General features: G+C 37.7%; 1 pseudogene; it reads right to left on the reverse strand.

The window, feature by feature from the left end:
- Nucleotides 1-1,285: 1,285 nt before the first annotated feature.
- LOC131398719 (aldo-keto reductase family 1 member C23-like protein) lies at nt 1,286-13,704 on the reverse strand (annotated as a pseudogene).
- Nucleotides 13,705-16,072: the final 2,368 nt, after the last annotated feature.

Below are 16,072 nucleotides of genomic sequence, written 5' to 3' on the forward strand. Positions count from 1 at the left end.
AAGATCTTTTACAAGATTCTCTACCTCTTGAATCTGTCCTGGGCTGTAACTTGCACTGGATGATAAAATTTGCCAGAAACAATGGTGAGTCCATTCTGAGCTTAGACGTGAAAACCCTGTGCAAGTATCTACTCACTGTCTTGGCAAGATGCCACCGTGATGAGAAGAAGAACATACTATTTGGCTATAGTTTATTCAATTATATGAAAAATTATATGGAACAGAGTTTATGCACCACTAACAACAGCCAAATCAACCTCCTAAAGCAGAGCTGCCTGGTTGTGATTCATTTAACTGAAAATACATCAGAGATCCCAGCTAAGAAGAGACCTGCTGAGTTGAGCCCAGGCTAATTGTCAAACTACAGAATCATGAGCCAAATAAAAGTCTTGTGTAGTAAACCTTTAAATTGGGGATAGTTTGTTATGAAGCTATAGCAAATGGTACAATAATGGTCTCTCTACATGTAAATAAAAAGACAGAGAACTTAATAAAAATGGACAAAGACTTGAATAGGCACTTCATGAGGTAGTAACTCAAAGAGAATAAATATATAAAAATGAAACTACGTTAGTAGTCAAGGAAGTACAAACTAAGACTACAGTGATTTTGAGATTGAAGATCACTACTGTCTGATGTTGGAAACCTAACCCCCACTGTGATGGTTCTAGAAAGGGGCTTTTGCGTGGTGATTAGGTTAAGATGATGGTGCCCTCTTGAATGAGTTTAATGCCCTCATAAAAGAGACTTGAAAGAGCTCCCTTGCTCCTCCTACCATGTTAAGATACAACAAGAATTGCCAGACCTAAAAGAGATCCCTAACCTGAACACGTTGGCACCTTGATTTCAGACTTCCACGCACTAGAACAGTGAGAAATAAATGTCCATTGTTCATAAGACACCTAGTCTGTGGTATTTTGTTATAGCACCCAAATAGACTAAGAAAAATCACATAATCCAATTCCCTTATTTTAGAAAGAAGAAAGTGAGAGGTCACTTGCAAAGGGCTACAGAGTACATCACAGACATCATGCTAGATCTAAAATCTCTGTTTTTACTCCAATCTGAATTCCATCCAGCCGTGCTGACTCTCCTGTTGCCACAGTAGGAGAATACCGATGGTAATACACAAAAGGCATACATGCATGGGAAATAACAGGTCACACATCTGGGCCCAGGGATGTCTTGAGAACCTTACAAAGAAGCACACATGTGAAGGATATTTTTTAGGAGGCCTATGCCCACAGCTTCACTCATCACCTGCATGTTTTCTTTGATCCGCTTCTCATTGTAACTCTTGGCCAGGACCACAACCCCACGCTGCAGCTGGTAGCAAAGAGCAATTAGTGCTGGAGTTCGCTCATACTTTTTTGCCATGGCACAAAGAACTGGATCATCCAAGAGAAGTGGGGAACTCTGGTCTACCCTGGAAGGAAATGCAGAAATGGTGAAGACATGAGACTCGGTATGCAGTTTTCTGGGAGGATTCCCAAAGAGATTCAATAGGTCCACTCTAGGCCAGTGCTTCTCAAAAGGTGGTCTCTGCACCAGCAGCATAAGTATCATCTCGGATCCTGCTGGGAAGGCAAATTCCATGGCCTCACCCAAGACCAAGTGATTTAGAAACACAGGTGTGGCACCAGCATCCTGTGTTTACAAAGCCCTTCAGGTCATTTTAATGCATGCTTGAGTTCAGACTCGAGCTTCCAAATCATGAATTTTTTCAGGCGGCCCCATGGCTTAGCCATTGGGTATGTGTACTCTGCTACTGGCGGCCCGGGTTTGGATCCCAGGCACACACCGACCCACCACTTCTCCAGCCATGCTGAGGCCATGTCCCACATAAGCCAACTAGAATGATGTGCAACTAAGACATACAACTATTTACTGGGGCTTTGGTGGAAAAAAAAGGAGGAGGATTGGCAATAGATGTTAGCTCAGAATTGATCTTTCTCAGCAAAAAGAGGAGGATTAGCATGAATGTTAGCTTGGGGCTGATATTCCTCACAATAAATAAATAAATAAATAAATAAATAAATAAATAAATGTTAATAAATATCGAAATCATGACTTAAGCAATGGCTTTTGAATATTTGAAGATTTTAACGCAGGCATTTGTTATTGATTAATCTACAACCTGGGACATATAATGTAAAAGCATTGGCTGGATGATGGGGTGATAAATAGAAGGATTTCTTCACTACCTCTCCTCTCTCTCCCACACCAGTTGTGAGTTAATTCCAGAAAACCAAGTAATGATGTGATTAAATATGTTTCATCAAAAATACTGATTTTGGTAAACTCCCTGTTGTCTTCATTACCATTGTTTCGGGCATTGGTTTCCCAAAGCACTATAGGCAACCAGCACAATATCTTTTGATTTACAGAAATCCAAATGTTTCCTCTGATTGAGATAATGATGACATTCAACCTGTAGAATGCTAAGATAGAAGAGTGTCAGACTATATTAAATGGAAATATTAATATGAAAGAGAAAGATTAAAAGGCAAAAAAGCTGAATAAGTAACGGTGTAATACTAAATTTAAACTGGAGTTATCAACATCAAGTAATGATTTTTTTTACTTGATGTTTTAATAGTTTATAACATTGTGACATTTTGGGTTGTACATTTTTCTTTGTCCATCACCATATATATGTCTCCCTTCACTCCTTGTGCCCAACCCCTACCCCCACTGCCCCTGGTAACCACAATAGAGTTTTCTCTGTCCATGTGTTGGTTTATATTCCACATATGAGTGAGATCATACAGTATGTGTCTTTCTCTTTTTGGCTTATTTCACTTAACATAATACCCTCCAGGCCCATCCATGTTGCTGCAAATGGGACGATTCTGTCTTTTTTTATGGCTGAGTAGTATTCCATTGTATATATATATATATACCACATCTTCTTGAACCAATCATCAGTTGAGGGACACTTAGGTTGCTTCCACTTCTTGGCTATGGTGAATAATGCTGCAATGAACATAGGGGCGCATAAGCCTCTTTGGACTGTTGATTTCAGATTCGTTGGATAGATTCCTGGTCGTGGGATAGTTGGATCATAGGGTATTTCTATTGTTAATTTTTTGAGGAATCTCCATACCGTTTTCCATAGAAGCTGCACTAGTTTGCATTCCCACCAGCTGTGGATGAGCATTCCTGTTTCTCCACATCCTCTCCAACATTTGCTGTGTTTTGTCTTGGTGATTATAGCCATTCTAATGGGCATGAGGTGATATCTTAATGTTGTTTTGATTTGTATTTCCCTGATGATTAATGATGTTGAACATCTTTTCATGTGCCTCTTGGCCATCTGTATATCTTCTTTGGAGAAGTGTCTGTTCATTTCCTTTGCCCATTTTTTGATTGGGTTGTTTGTTTTTTTGTTGTTCAGTTGTGTCAGTTCTTTATATATTACGGAGATTAACTCCTTGTCAGATATATGTTTTGCATATATTTTCTCCCAGCTGGTGGGTTGTCTGTTCATCTTGATTCTGGTTTTGTTTGTCTTGTAGAAGATCTTTAATCTGATAAAGTCCCACTTGCTTATTTTTTTCTTTAGTTTCCCTAGCCTGGGTAGGCATGTCATCCAAAAGATTCCTTTATGACCAATGTCAAATAGTGTGTTGCCTAAATTTTCTTCTATGAGTTTTATAGTTTCAGGTCTCAATTTCAGGTCTTTGATCCATTTTGAGTTAATTTTTGAGAATGGTGATAGCAGATGGTCTACTTTCATTCTTTTGCATGTGGCTGTCCAGTTTTCCCAACACCATTTATTGAAGAGACATTCCTTTCTCCATTGTATGCTTTTAGCTCCTTTGTCAAAAATTAGCTGTCCGTATATGTGTGGTTTTATCTCTGGGCTTTCAATTCTGTTCCATTGATCTGTGTGTCTGTTTTTGTGCCAGTACCATGTTATTTTGATTACTATTGCTTAGTAGTGTGTTTTGAAATCAGGGATTGTGATGCCTCCAGCTTTGTTCTTTTTTCTTAGGATTTCTTTAGCTATTTGGGGTCTTTTGTTGCCCCATATGAATTTTAGTATTCTTTTTTCTATTTCCGTGAAGAATATCATTGGGATTCTGATTGCGATTGCATTGAATTTGTAGATTGCTTTAGGTAATATAGACATTTTAAATATGTTTATTCTTCCAATCCATGTGGATGGGATGTCTTTCCATTTCTTTATGTCATCATCTATTTCTTTCAATAATGTCTTGTAGTTTTCATTGTAGATCTTATACCTCCTTGGTAAGCTTTATTCCTAGATATTTTATTCTTTTTGATGCTATTGTAAATGGTATTATCTTTTGGAGCTCTCTTTCTGTTATTTCATTATTATTATACAGAAATGCAACTGATTTTTGTCAATTGATTTTGTACCCTGCGACTTTGCTGTAGTTGTTGATTATTTCTCATAGTTTTCCAACAGATTCTTTAGGGTTTTCTGTTTATAAAATCATGTCATCTGCAAATTTGTGAGAGTTTCACTTCGTTGCCTATTTGGATTCCTTTTAGTCCTATTTCTTGCCTGATTGTCCTGGGCAAAACCTCCAGTTCTATGTTGAATAAACAAAATTGACAAACCCTTAGCCAGACTTACTAAGAAAAAAAGAGAAATGGCTCAAGTAAATAAAATTAGAAATGAAAGAGGAGAAATTACAATGGATACCGCAGAAACACAAAGGATTATAAGAGAATACTGTGAGAAATTGTATGCCAACAAATGGGACAATATAGAAGAAATAGATAAATTCTTAGACTCATACAACCTCCCAAAACTGAACCAAGAAGAAATGGCGAATCTTAATAGATCAATCACAAGTAAAGACATTGAAATAGTAATCAAAAACCTCCCAAAAAATAAAAGTCCGGGACCAGATGTTTTCTCTGGTGAATTTTACCAAACTTTCAAAGAAGATTTAATACCCATCCTTCTCAAACTATTCTAAAAAATAGAGGAAGATGGAACACTTCCTAACTCATTCTACAAGGCCAACATCACCCTGATACCAAAGCCAGACAAAGATAATACAAAGAAGGAAAATTACAGCCAATACCACTGATGAACATAGATGCAAAAATCCTCAACAAAATATTGGGAAACCGAATACAACAATACATTAAAAAGGTCATACACCATGATCAAGTGGGATTTATACCAGGGACGCAGGGATGGTTCAACATCCACAAATCAATCAAAGTAATACACCACATCAACACAACAAAGAATAAAAACCACATGGTCATCTCAATAGACACAGAGAAGGCATTTGACAAGATACAACATCCATTTATGATAAAAACTCTCAACAAAATGGATGTAGAAGGAAAGTACCTCAACATAACAAAGGCTATGTGTGACAAACCCACAGCCAACATCATACTCAATGGGGAAAGACTGAAAGCCATTCCTCTGAGAACAGGAACAAGACAAGGGTGTCCCCTCTCACCACTCCTATTCAACAAAGTAACGATTTAAAAAAAATAAAATAAAATTATATCTCTGTTCCCTAAAACGGAAAAAAAAAATTGAAAATGACATTCCTGAGAACAAGCACTCTACGGTGCACATCTTAGTTACTCAACACCATTGTACAGTACAGGGCGACATGGCTAACTCCAGATCCAGGACAGGAAGAAAACTGTTTGAGCCTCGGACATCAAATTGTGCCACAAATTGCTCAAAGACTCAGAAAGGGGCGTGTAAGGGACAAAAGAACCAGTGTGTTGGGGATCTCACTGGTGACATTTTAGATTTGAGCATCAAAGGGAATAATGACTAAAAGGAATTATTACACATATAGTAAATAAAATTCCATGAGTCCATAGTGATGAGAGACAGAGAGAGAACAAAAACGTTTCTTCCCACTGATGGGGATTATTACAGTAACTGCTTTCTTGGAACACTAATAATTAAAGGAAAGGAATTAAGCTTGTACCCTGCCTTATAGGAATAATTGTAGTTTAACCTGACTTGATGAGTGAATTTTCTGTTTGTAACAAAATATCTGGTAAAAGACCTATAAAAGAGTGTTTAAAATTGAAAATAATTATTTACAAATCCCAATGAAATAACTAATTCAGGCTAAAATCATTGATGGCTACTCAACTATTATGTGAAAACTTGGGGGCAATATGACTTCCCCTAATGACAGTTATCACCCAACCTATTCCCAGGTAATTTCAATTCGGAAAATATGCATTTAAAAAGAAAAAACCTGGGGCCGGCCCGGTGGCGCAAGCGGTTAAGTGCGCGCACTCCGCTGCGGCGGCCCGGGGTTCGCTGGTTCGGATCCTGGGCGCGCACCGAAGCACTGTTTGGCAAGCCATGCTGTGGCGGCATCCCATATAAAGTGGAGGAAGATGGGCACAGATGTTAGCCCAGGGCCGTCTTCCTCAGCAAAAAAAGAGGAGGATCGGCGGATGTTAGCACAGGGCTGATCTCCTCACAAAAAAAAAAAAAAAAGAAAAGACCTGGCGACCACTAGTTTAACCAAGAGAACAAAACTAACATCTCTCGGGGTCAGCCCGGTGATGTAGTGTTTAAGTTCACGTGCTCCACTTCAGTGGCCCGGGGTTCATATGTTTGGATCCTGGGCACTGATCTATGCACCGCTTACCAAGCCATGCTGTGGCAATCGTCCCACATAAAATAGAGGAGGGTGGAAACAGATGTTAGCTCAGGGCCAACCTTTCTCAGCAAAAACAAAAGGATTGGCAATGGATGTTAGCTCAGGGCTGGTATTCCTCATCAAATAAAAACAAAAACTTGCATCTCTCCTAGTGGGACAATACGTCATGACAAGCTTCCTACTGGAACACTCCAGTAGGGACACATTTGAGGGAAACAGCATGCAAAGGATATTTTCTTGCCAAAAATGTTTAACCTTAATGTAACAAGGCATTCAGATCTACCTTCTAATTTACAGCAACAGGGAAGAGAGGGACAAGTTAATTAACATCAGATAAAAGGTAAATCAGATAAATCCATAATATTTAACAAAAACCTGTCAGATATAATAGTAAAAAAAAAAAAGATTGAGTGACCATTCTTGGTTGAGAAACCTTAAGACACATGACTGAAAGTAATATCTGGACCACAAATAGCTCCTAAATAGAAAAGATGATCTATAAAAGATATTGGAAAACAATACAGAGGACTGAATATGGATTTGATACTAGATGACAAGACTTCTGAGGTCTGTAGGGGTGAATTGTCAAGTCTACTGTTTACTTTGAAGAGGGTCAGCAAAATATTATACTAACATATGCAGATAGATGCACATATATATATATGTATATATATATATACACACACACATATATTTGACAACGTGGCAAAATGTGAAAAATGTTGAATATAGGAGGGAAAACAAGGATGTTCTCTATCATAGTGTTAACTTCTCTGAATGTCTAAAAATTTTCATAATAAAAATCGAGAGGAAAAACTAACGTTATAATCACATGAATGTTTTAACATTTGTAATTGAAAATCAACAGTGATATAACACTATATGTCAACTTCTTGAATTTTATAGGCCGCATTTCACAATTGAAGATTCTTACTTCTTGACTCAAACTTATACCTTGAGGACATTATGGTAAATGAAATAAGACATTCACAGAAAGACAAGTACTACATGAAACCAGTTATGTGAGGAATCTAAAACAGTCAAACTCATAGAATCAGATAAAAGAATGGTGGCTGCCAGGGGATGGGAGGAGGGAGAAATCAGGAGTTGCTAATTGTGGGCATGAAGTCTCAATTATTTAAGATGAATAAGTTCTAGAGATCTGCTGTATAACAATAACTCCATAGTTGGCAATATTATGTTGTATTGTATACTTAAAAATTTGGTACCAGGGCAGATCTCATGTTAAGTGTTCTTACCACAATGAAATAAAAAATAGAACAAAAAAAGTAAGAGCACAGAACCAGACACAGAATCATGTGTCTAAGAGGTTGATTTAAGGGTAGATATCGATGAGGAGAACCAGACTAAGACTGAATAAATCACAAGGTCTGCTGTATGTTCCAACTAAATGTTCATGAGTGTTGATTTCATCCACCATTAGTATCACCATAAACCATCCACCTAGCCTGGATGACTTTCACAGTCATTTTTTTTGTATCTATGTTTCCTACTCAAAGACCCCTGAAAGCAGAGATACAAAGACGAAGGATTCAGGCATCCAAACCCCACACAAGCCCTAACAGCCACCTCATCTTATTTTCACTCTTTATTTATTTACTGCTCATTCCATGATTTCACGCCCTTCCTTCCTGGACACAATTTCCTCAAATGACTTTCACCCATCCCATCTCTGGACATCCTTTATAGCTCAGGGAAATGTCACCTTCCCTCTAAGGTCTGGGTAACTATTCTAGCCCTCCATCAACTCCTTTGTCTTCCCTAAATTCTTATGGACAATTTAGAACTAAAATCTGACCACTTTTTTCCCTAAGACTTTACAAATGAGATACAATTATGGATTCTATTCAGGCCTATCTATACAGAAGCTCTGCTCTCTAGAATCTTCTGTTCCATAAAGTTAAGATGAATGGGAGGGGAGGCCAAACAGACACCTAGCAGTAGTGAAAGAAGAAGGAGATGAAGAACAGAAAGGAGAGGAGGCCAAGGGTGCTCACCTGGTTGCAGACGGGCTTGTACTTGAGCCCTGGCTTGTTCAGGATCTCCTCCAGCTGCCTGCGGTTAAAGTTGGACAGCCCGATTGACTTGGTCAGCCCTGCATCCTTACACTTCTCCATGGCCTGGGGGGAAAGGGATGGTGAAGAATCATTTGTGCAATTGGTTATAGATCAAGAGTAAATGTAAGTAAAATCTGTTAAAAGGAACAGCTGTCAAGAAATGACAATGAAGCCAAATGGCATGAATATGAAGAAGAGAAATAGTAGCAAATTAAACAGGGCAAGAATGTAGTGACAGTAAGAATAAGAATATCTGTTTTCTCCTTAGAAAAATGTGAAAGAGTATTACACATTGAAGGAAAGAGATGCCTCTCTTCATTGTCCCAAAGTCTCCTACTCCAATTCTCCTATAGACATTTCCCTAGTGATTTCCTCCACATCTCTCCAGCATACGGTTTCTTTAAAGTTCATGAATTGCTGAATCCAAAGATGCAGAGACAAATCTCATAAGTGGAAGAAATGAATTAGATTCCCCCTCTCCTGGCTTCCTTCTCTGTGCTCTCTCCTCCAAGCACTCACCTCTCACATGGCACAGAGATCTCCTGTGTCAAATATTACTTTTCCATGTTCATCTTCCAGAAAAAGATCTTTGCCTGGCTGGAGGAGAAGCAGTCATGTTAGTGATGTCACAAAATAATTTCTCCACACTTAGCCAGGCTGACAGGTACACCTAGGGCCAGGACACTAAACCTTCATGAGGTAGGTGGGGTAACATTCTAGATATTAACATTTGCAAAGTGATTTACATATGGAGTAGGAAGGAATGTCTTTAAGAGACAAGCTTCCTCTAATCTCTTATACTTATATATTTTCATAAATACCATCTCCCTGGTTCTAAAGGAGACTCATAATGACTTATGTTATCCTTGTTTGCCCCCCAAACTTTCCTCTTAAAAAAGGCCTCCCTTACACTGAGAATGGCAGTAAGTTACGTGTCCTTATTTCCAGAGTGACTATTAAAATCTCAATCCACACTACACAATCAGAGTTCCTTGTCCCTACATTCTCTTAAGGATTAATATAGATGGTGGAAGATACAGACATACTGTCAATTGTTAATGACCATGAGCCTTGAACTGCCTCAAGGCCATATTTGCTACCAACAGGAAATGTTACAACAAAAATAAAGCAAACAATTAGTAATGCAAAGTTAAGTCATAGGGAAGATGAGATATTTCAGAAGACTTTTCTAAATCTTTAAATATATCCATTGCTTGTACATCCCATTTACATAGTCCAATAAACTCTTTTACATAGGATAGCTTGAGAAGCTATAACTTAAAGTCAAGAATTCTACATAACACAATCCTTAATGGTTAAGAGCAGTCTACAAAATTCCATGTGAAGATAGCAAATGGTGTAGGCAATGTTTCACAGGTCCCAGTGAAGGCTGCTAGTTTTAGACACCACAAAAGGAAGTACCACCAAATCTGCTTTCAACTTGAAATGGTGAGTGTGGATATCAACTCATTATGCACAATTGTAAGGCAGTTGAATTGCTCACCACAGTTGTGTGAAACTCTGTGTTGTGACATCCCCGAGAGAAGCAGGAGTCATAATCTGGACTGTGTGTTGATCATGCCTATTTTTAGTTCCACAAATTTTTGAAAGAGAGAATTTGAGATTGTTGAACTCTTTTCTCTTGGAGGCATGGAAAGGAAATTAAGGATTCAAAAAATTTTGGGGATTCTTCTCTAATATAATAATCCCTACATCCTTCTAAGGAAAATCTTAATTCAACCATCCATACAAGTTGATAGACGTTCTGACACAAGATGTAAAATAGGTGTGACCATGCAAATTGCCAACCTTCAGAGCCATTGGGGAATGAATAATATAGAGATCAACATAATGTAGTTGAACATTTTTCAGAGACTTTTCCAGGGCTAATCAGACCAACTCTGGTTGAAGGAAAGTGAGCCAAAGCTGCAGAGGTCAAAGAATGGAAGTTGTGCTGGATTAATACTTCAGTCAGTTTTGTTTTTCTTGTTTCATCTAATAATTAGACTTTTCTCTACTGGTTGGAAACTGATGATCACAGAGGAAATATGTTTTTTTCCACCTTGATTCCCTTTTAATATGACTTACCCATAGACACTCTATTATTTTTTTTATTTATTCAGAGTACATCTACTATGGAAGGAAATGACCCAAAAGATAAAAAGTGTTATTAAATAATAAGAATGCCCATTATCTGAATTCTGCTTGATGTAGTTTACAAAGCTGTTCACAAATGTTGCCTAATTCTCTCAAAGTTTCAACCCTATGGGGAATAAGTAACATCCCGTTTTGTAAACAACTGGAGAGAAAAAGTGCTTTGACCATATTCCTATGTGCTGGGCTCAATTCAAGACACTTTAGCTATATCTTGTTTAATACACAAAGTGCCTCTTATATTGCTCTCTCTTACTGACGGAAGTGGGAAGTGAGATTCAGAATGTTAAGAAAGTTTAGTAAGTCACCCAGATTATAAGGAAAGCTATAATCTGGTCACAGTTCAGTCTGATTCAATAGTCCACGCTAAATCACACTGATATGGTCTGAGTCTCAGAAAAGTAAAGTGACTTTAATTTAAAATCATAAAATTTGAACAAAGCAATAATGAGAAAGCCATCATCTTTTTTTGACACTAGATTTAGTACATGAATATGTGTGAAGAAAGTTGTACCAATAAGCGCAATTCACCAAACTACTGGTCTTATCACGTAATTGTCATCTCCACACAATCACATTCACACAAGGGTCTACATACACGCCACATGTGCAGCATCTTTGAAGTGTAGAATATGTCTTTTTTCTTAACAATGCCATCTTCAATTTTGCTTCAAATAGCCAGTCCAACCTCATTTTCATTTTTGTACCAATGAGCACAATCGATATGGTGGAACCCAGCACCTATAGTTAATTTGGTGGCCTCCATAGCTTTGCTTTTAGGAGCCTAAATGAGCAACCAAAGGTAGTAAGTAATTGGATATCCACATGATTGAGATATAGCTAAGGCACAATTTGACCTCTCAAGTATTAAAACTATTCCTTATGTCTCAGGTTAGTTCTTCATGAGTGGTGATGGACCCATGGCAATTTGCCTGGGTCTTTCCTGATAAGTAATAACATTTTGGCATACCAAGAACTCCTTCAACCCTGGGCCATCATTGGATGATCATCAGCATCAAAGGGCCCCACGACTACCCCCAGGTTCAGTGGTTTCCTAAAAGAACTCATGAGATTCAGCATATAATGGTAGCCATGGATATGATTTATATTGTGAGGCTTACTAAGTAAAATTAACAAAGGAAAAGTACATGGGAAGAAGTCTCAAGAAATAAGGTGATTGGTTTTAAGAGTGCTCTACCAGTGTGGAAAAACAGAACACACTAAATAAAAATTGCATATAAATTTAAAAAGTATATATTTAACTTGTACAACTTCATGATTTCATATGTGTACATTGTGAAATTATTACAACAATTAAGCAAATTAAAATACCCATCACATCACACAGTCAACTTCTTTGTGTATGTGTGGTGAGAACACTTAAGATCTCCTCTTTTAGCAGTTCTCAAGAATATAATACACTATAATTGACTATAGTCACTACACTATATATTCTTTCTTCAGAACTTATTCATCTGATAACTGACAGTTTGTACCCTTTGACCAACATTTCCCCATTTTCCCCACTGCCCCCCTTCCCCAGCCCCTGGTGACCACTTCTCTACTCTCTGCTTCTATGAGTTTGAATTTTTAGATTTCACATATAAGTGGTATCATGCAGTATTTGTATTTCTGTGTCTGTCTTATTTCACTTAGCACAATTTCCTCCAAGTTCATGATTTCCTTCTATTTTAAGGCTGAATAATATTCCATTTCTTTTCAAGTATTGCATAAGCTTTCTTTATTCATTGATTTTGCTAGGAACTGGATACTTGGTATAACTGCCCTCTGCTGGTCATGCTCTTTCCTTAGGTGTAGGGGCATTCAGAGGTTTTCCAAAGGTGAATCTTCAGTGATATCCTTGACCCTTCTCTCCCCTTCATCCACTTTCCACTACAAAGTAAACAAGGCCTGTCCTCTGTCTCCAAATTGTCTTTTTAAATATTTCCTTCTGTTTTATAGATTAGAAAGTGAGAGTAAACTTTTAAGTACTACTCCTTTGTCACACAACTAGTGTAGAGACAAAATTGATAGGCAAACTTCATGATTGCAGACTGGTGACTTTTCCACTTTGCTCCCTCTTATGTCCAAGGTCCAACTCTACCTATTTGCTTTAATTGACAGTCATAAAAAGGGGAAGAATTGAAAACTTGCCTTAGAAGACTAGCTTATTCCCTCAAATGATATTGTGTTTTCCATTCAAGATAAATTCCCAAGCAGTAGGAGAAGTATGAGGGAAACTACAGGTGGAGTATTTAATGCCTGGTACTCAGCAGGCTACTCCACAACAGAACAGTAACTCTTTCCCATCATTTGTCATTCATCTCATCTCAGGGATCTTTTACCACAAATATTTTTCTTGATCACGACTTCTTGATGAGAGGAAAGTTTTTTTGAATTGCAGAATATACAGAGAAACCACTCCCATGTAATCACCCTCAAAGCTGGGCAGCTGATAGTCAATGTTCTTGACTGCTGAGTTTCATTTCTTTTGCCACCCTGGGAAATATATTGAAACAGGAGGAAAATCCGGAATAATCTGTAGGTGACCATAGGGTCAGACCCTGATGCAGAGTGAACACTGACTACCTTGTCTCCTTGTATAAGGAAAAGTTCTAACCTGAATACAAGAAACAAGCAAGCCTCCAAGAGTCACACGGGAACTCAATGACTTAACAACCCAGGTCAACTTCCACTCATGCTAGGTCTATTTCCCTTTGAATCTTCAACCTCAAGACCACTACTGTTACCTCTCCAGGTGCATAGGTGCCAAATCCCAGCACGGGAATGAAGTGACCATCATTGAGATCAACATGCCAACATTTGGGATCCATTGCCTGTGGCTCTTCTCTCTAAGCAGACTCTCTTTTATTCTTCAGCCCTCACAGGTTATGTGAACAACAAGAGGGTAACATCTAAGTCCACTGTCCAACTGTTAGTAAATGGATTGTAGGAGGAGCAAGGTTAAAGTAGTAACCCATGGAGTGAGAAGAGAATTGGAAACAGTTAACTTGTTTTGTTTTGTTTTGTTTTTATCAAAAAGTAATCTCAGTGAATTATTACATATTGATAAAGAAATCATTGATTTCTTAACAAAATAATTTTTTATTTAGGATCTACATGCATTAGCAAATTATTACAAGAGAGTGCTGAAAATTATTTAACAAATATTAGACTAGAAACATTCACATACCAATGTTTTTTTTTGTTTTTTTGCCATGGTGATTCCCCTCCTTGATCAGAAATCATTTCAAACAATTAAATATCTTACACCACACACACACATACGCATGCGTACACACACACATACACACTTCAATGGAATGATTAAAGCGCATTTTTCAAAAAGTGGACCCTCAATAAAGAATTAAAACTTTGAATTGAAAGAAAAGTTGGCTTTTTACCATTCCCATCTGCAAAATTATTTTTGTTTCTTTTTCTTTTCTTTTTAAGAAGAATATACACTCCTGACAACAGTGCAATCTTGAAAAGGATGCCAAGAAAGACCTTCTGGCAAGGTGATTATTTGAGTATTAATTATTAACAGTTTTTGGACATCATTTGCAGCATGCAAACAGAACCTTAGAGTGTTTACATATTTAACCTACTTACAGAAATTTTAGAAAACTATCATGATATAACTACCAAAAAAAACGATGAATATTTTATATAGTTTATTATCTTACTCAATAGCTTAATGAAAAAAAAACTGGCAACAACTTAAATTACAGTAACTTGGGAGGAGTAAGGGAAATTAAGACACATTGCCACAAAGGAATATTATGAAGCCATTTAAAATTCAACTCACAGACTGATGTCAGCAAAACAGAGGTCTAGGAAGCTCTGAGTTCCCCCATGGAAACATAAGGAAACCATCATCAACTAGCTGAAATAACCTTATAGGACCTCGGGCAAACAGTCAAACAAAGATCTACAGCAACAAAGTGAACACCAGTTAGGAAAAAGCCAGATTCAAAGTGGTAGGAAATTTCATCATGCTTTTAGCCCCCCTTGCCCCTCCTCCTGCCGGGCACAGTGCAGGCTTGGTCTGTAAGAGGCATTATCCCAGTTCCCAGTTACCTCTCTCAAACCAGAGTGATCAGAGAATATCTTATTTGCAATGTTCCAAGCTATTTTGGGGCTGCCTGAAAGACTGTTGTCTGTTTCGCCTAAACCTAAGCTTGAACCGAAAAGCAGACGAAATGGCTCATTATAGCTGTACGGGGACTATAGGTGCACAGATGTCAGAGGCAAGAGATTAAGAGTGAAGACATAGTATAGACCACATAAAGCTCTGAAGGGAAGCTGCTGTGTGTATTTTTGGGATATTAAGACTTTCAAAATGCAGCCATCTATTCAGGGGAATTAAAAATGCTGCACACAGGCCAGGCAAGATACATCGTCAGAAAAGAACTGAGTGCACCTTCAGATTTCATGTTGGGCTGATTGCAAGACTCTGAGCATGCCAAGCTAATAAGTGAAGGACTGTCATGGCACAGAAGAAATCTGCCAAGAATGGGAGAGGTGGCTGTTTTTTCTAATGCCTAATGAAACACACATACAAACACACAAAATAATAAATAAACATCATTATCGACTGAAAACAAAAAAAAAGCAAAAGAAACTGTTCCCAATAAAGCATAGGCATTGCACTTAGTAGACAAAGCATTTTAAAACAACAGTCTTACATGTGCTGAAATTGCTAAAGGAAAAATTTGACAAAAAACTAAGCAAAATCAGGTAAATGACATCTGAATAAAATGATAATATCAAAAAAGACATAGAAATTAGGGAGCTTAATGAACAGAAAGAAAAAAAAAACAAGAAATGTGAGCAGACACTAAAGAACTTATAGAACGCCGTCATGTGGACTAATATACACATTATCGGAGTCCCAGAAATAGAAGTGAGAAAGAATGGAACAGAGAGATTATCTGAAGAAATAATGAACAAATACTCCCCAAGTTGAATGTAAGACATGAATCATCAGCAATCATCAATAAAATCCAAGAAGCTCAGAGAATTACAGGTAGGATACAGTTAGAGATATCCACACCAACATAGATTATGTTCAAACTGTTGAAAAAAAAAAAAGACAAGAGACAAACTTGAAGCAGCAAAGGAAACACGATGCATCAGGTACAAGGGATCCTGGGTAAAACTATCAACAAATTTTTCATCAGAGACCTTGGAGGACATGAG

Source organism: Diceros bicornis, chromosome 36, assembly GCF_020826845.1.
Source record: "Diceros bicornis minor isolate mBicDic1 chromosome 36, mDicBic1.mat.cur, whole genome shotgun sequence".
NCBI lineage: Eukaryota > Metazoa > Chordata > Mammalia > Perissodactyla > Rhinocerotidae > Diceros > Diceros bicornis.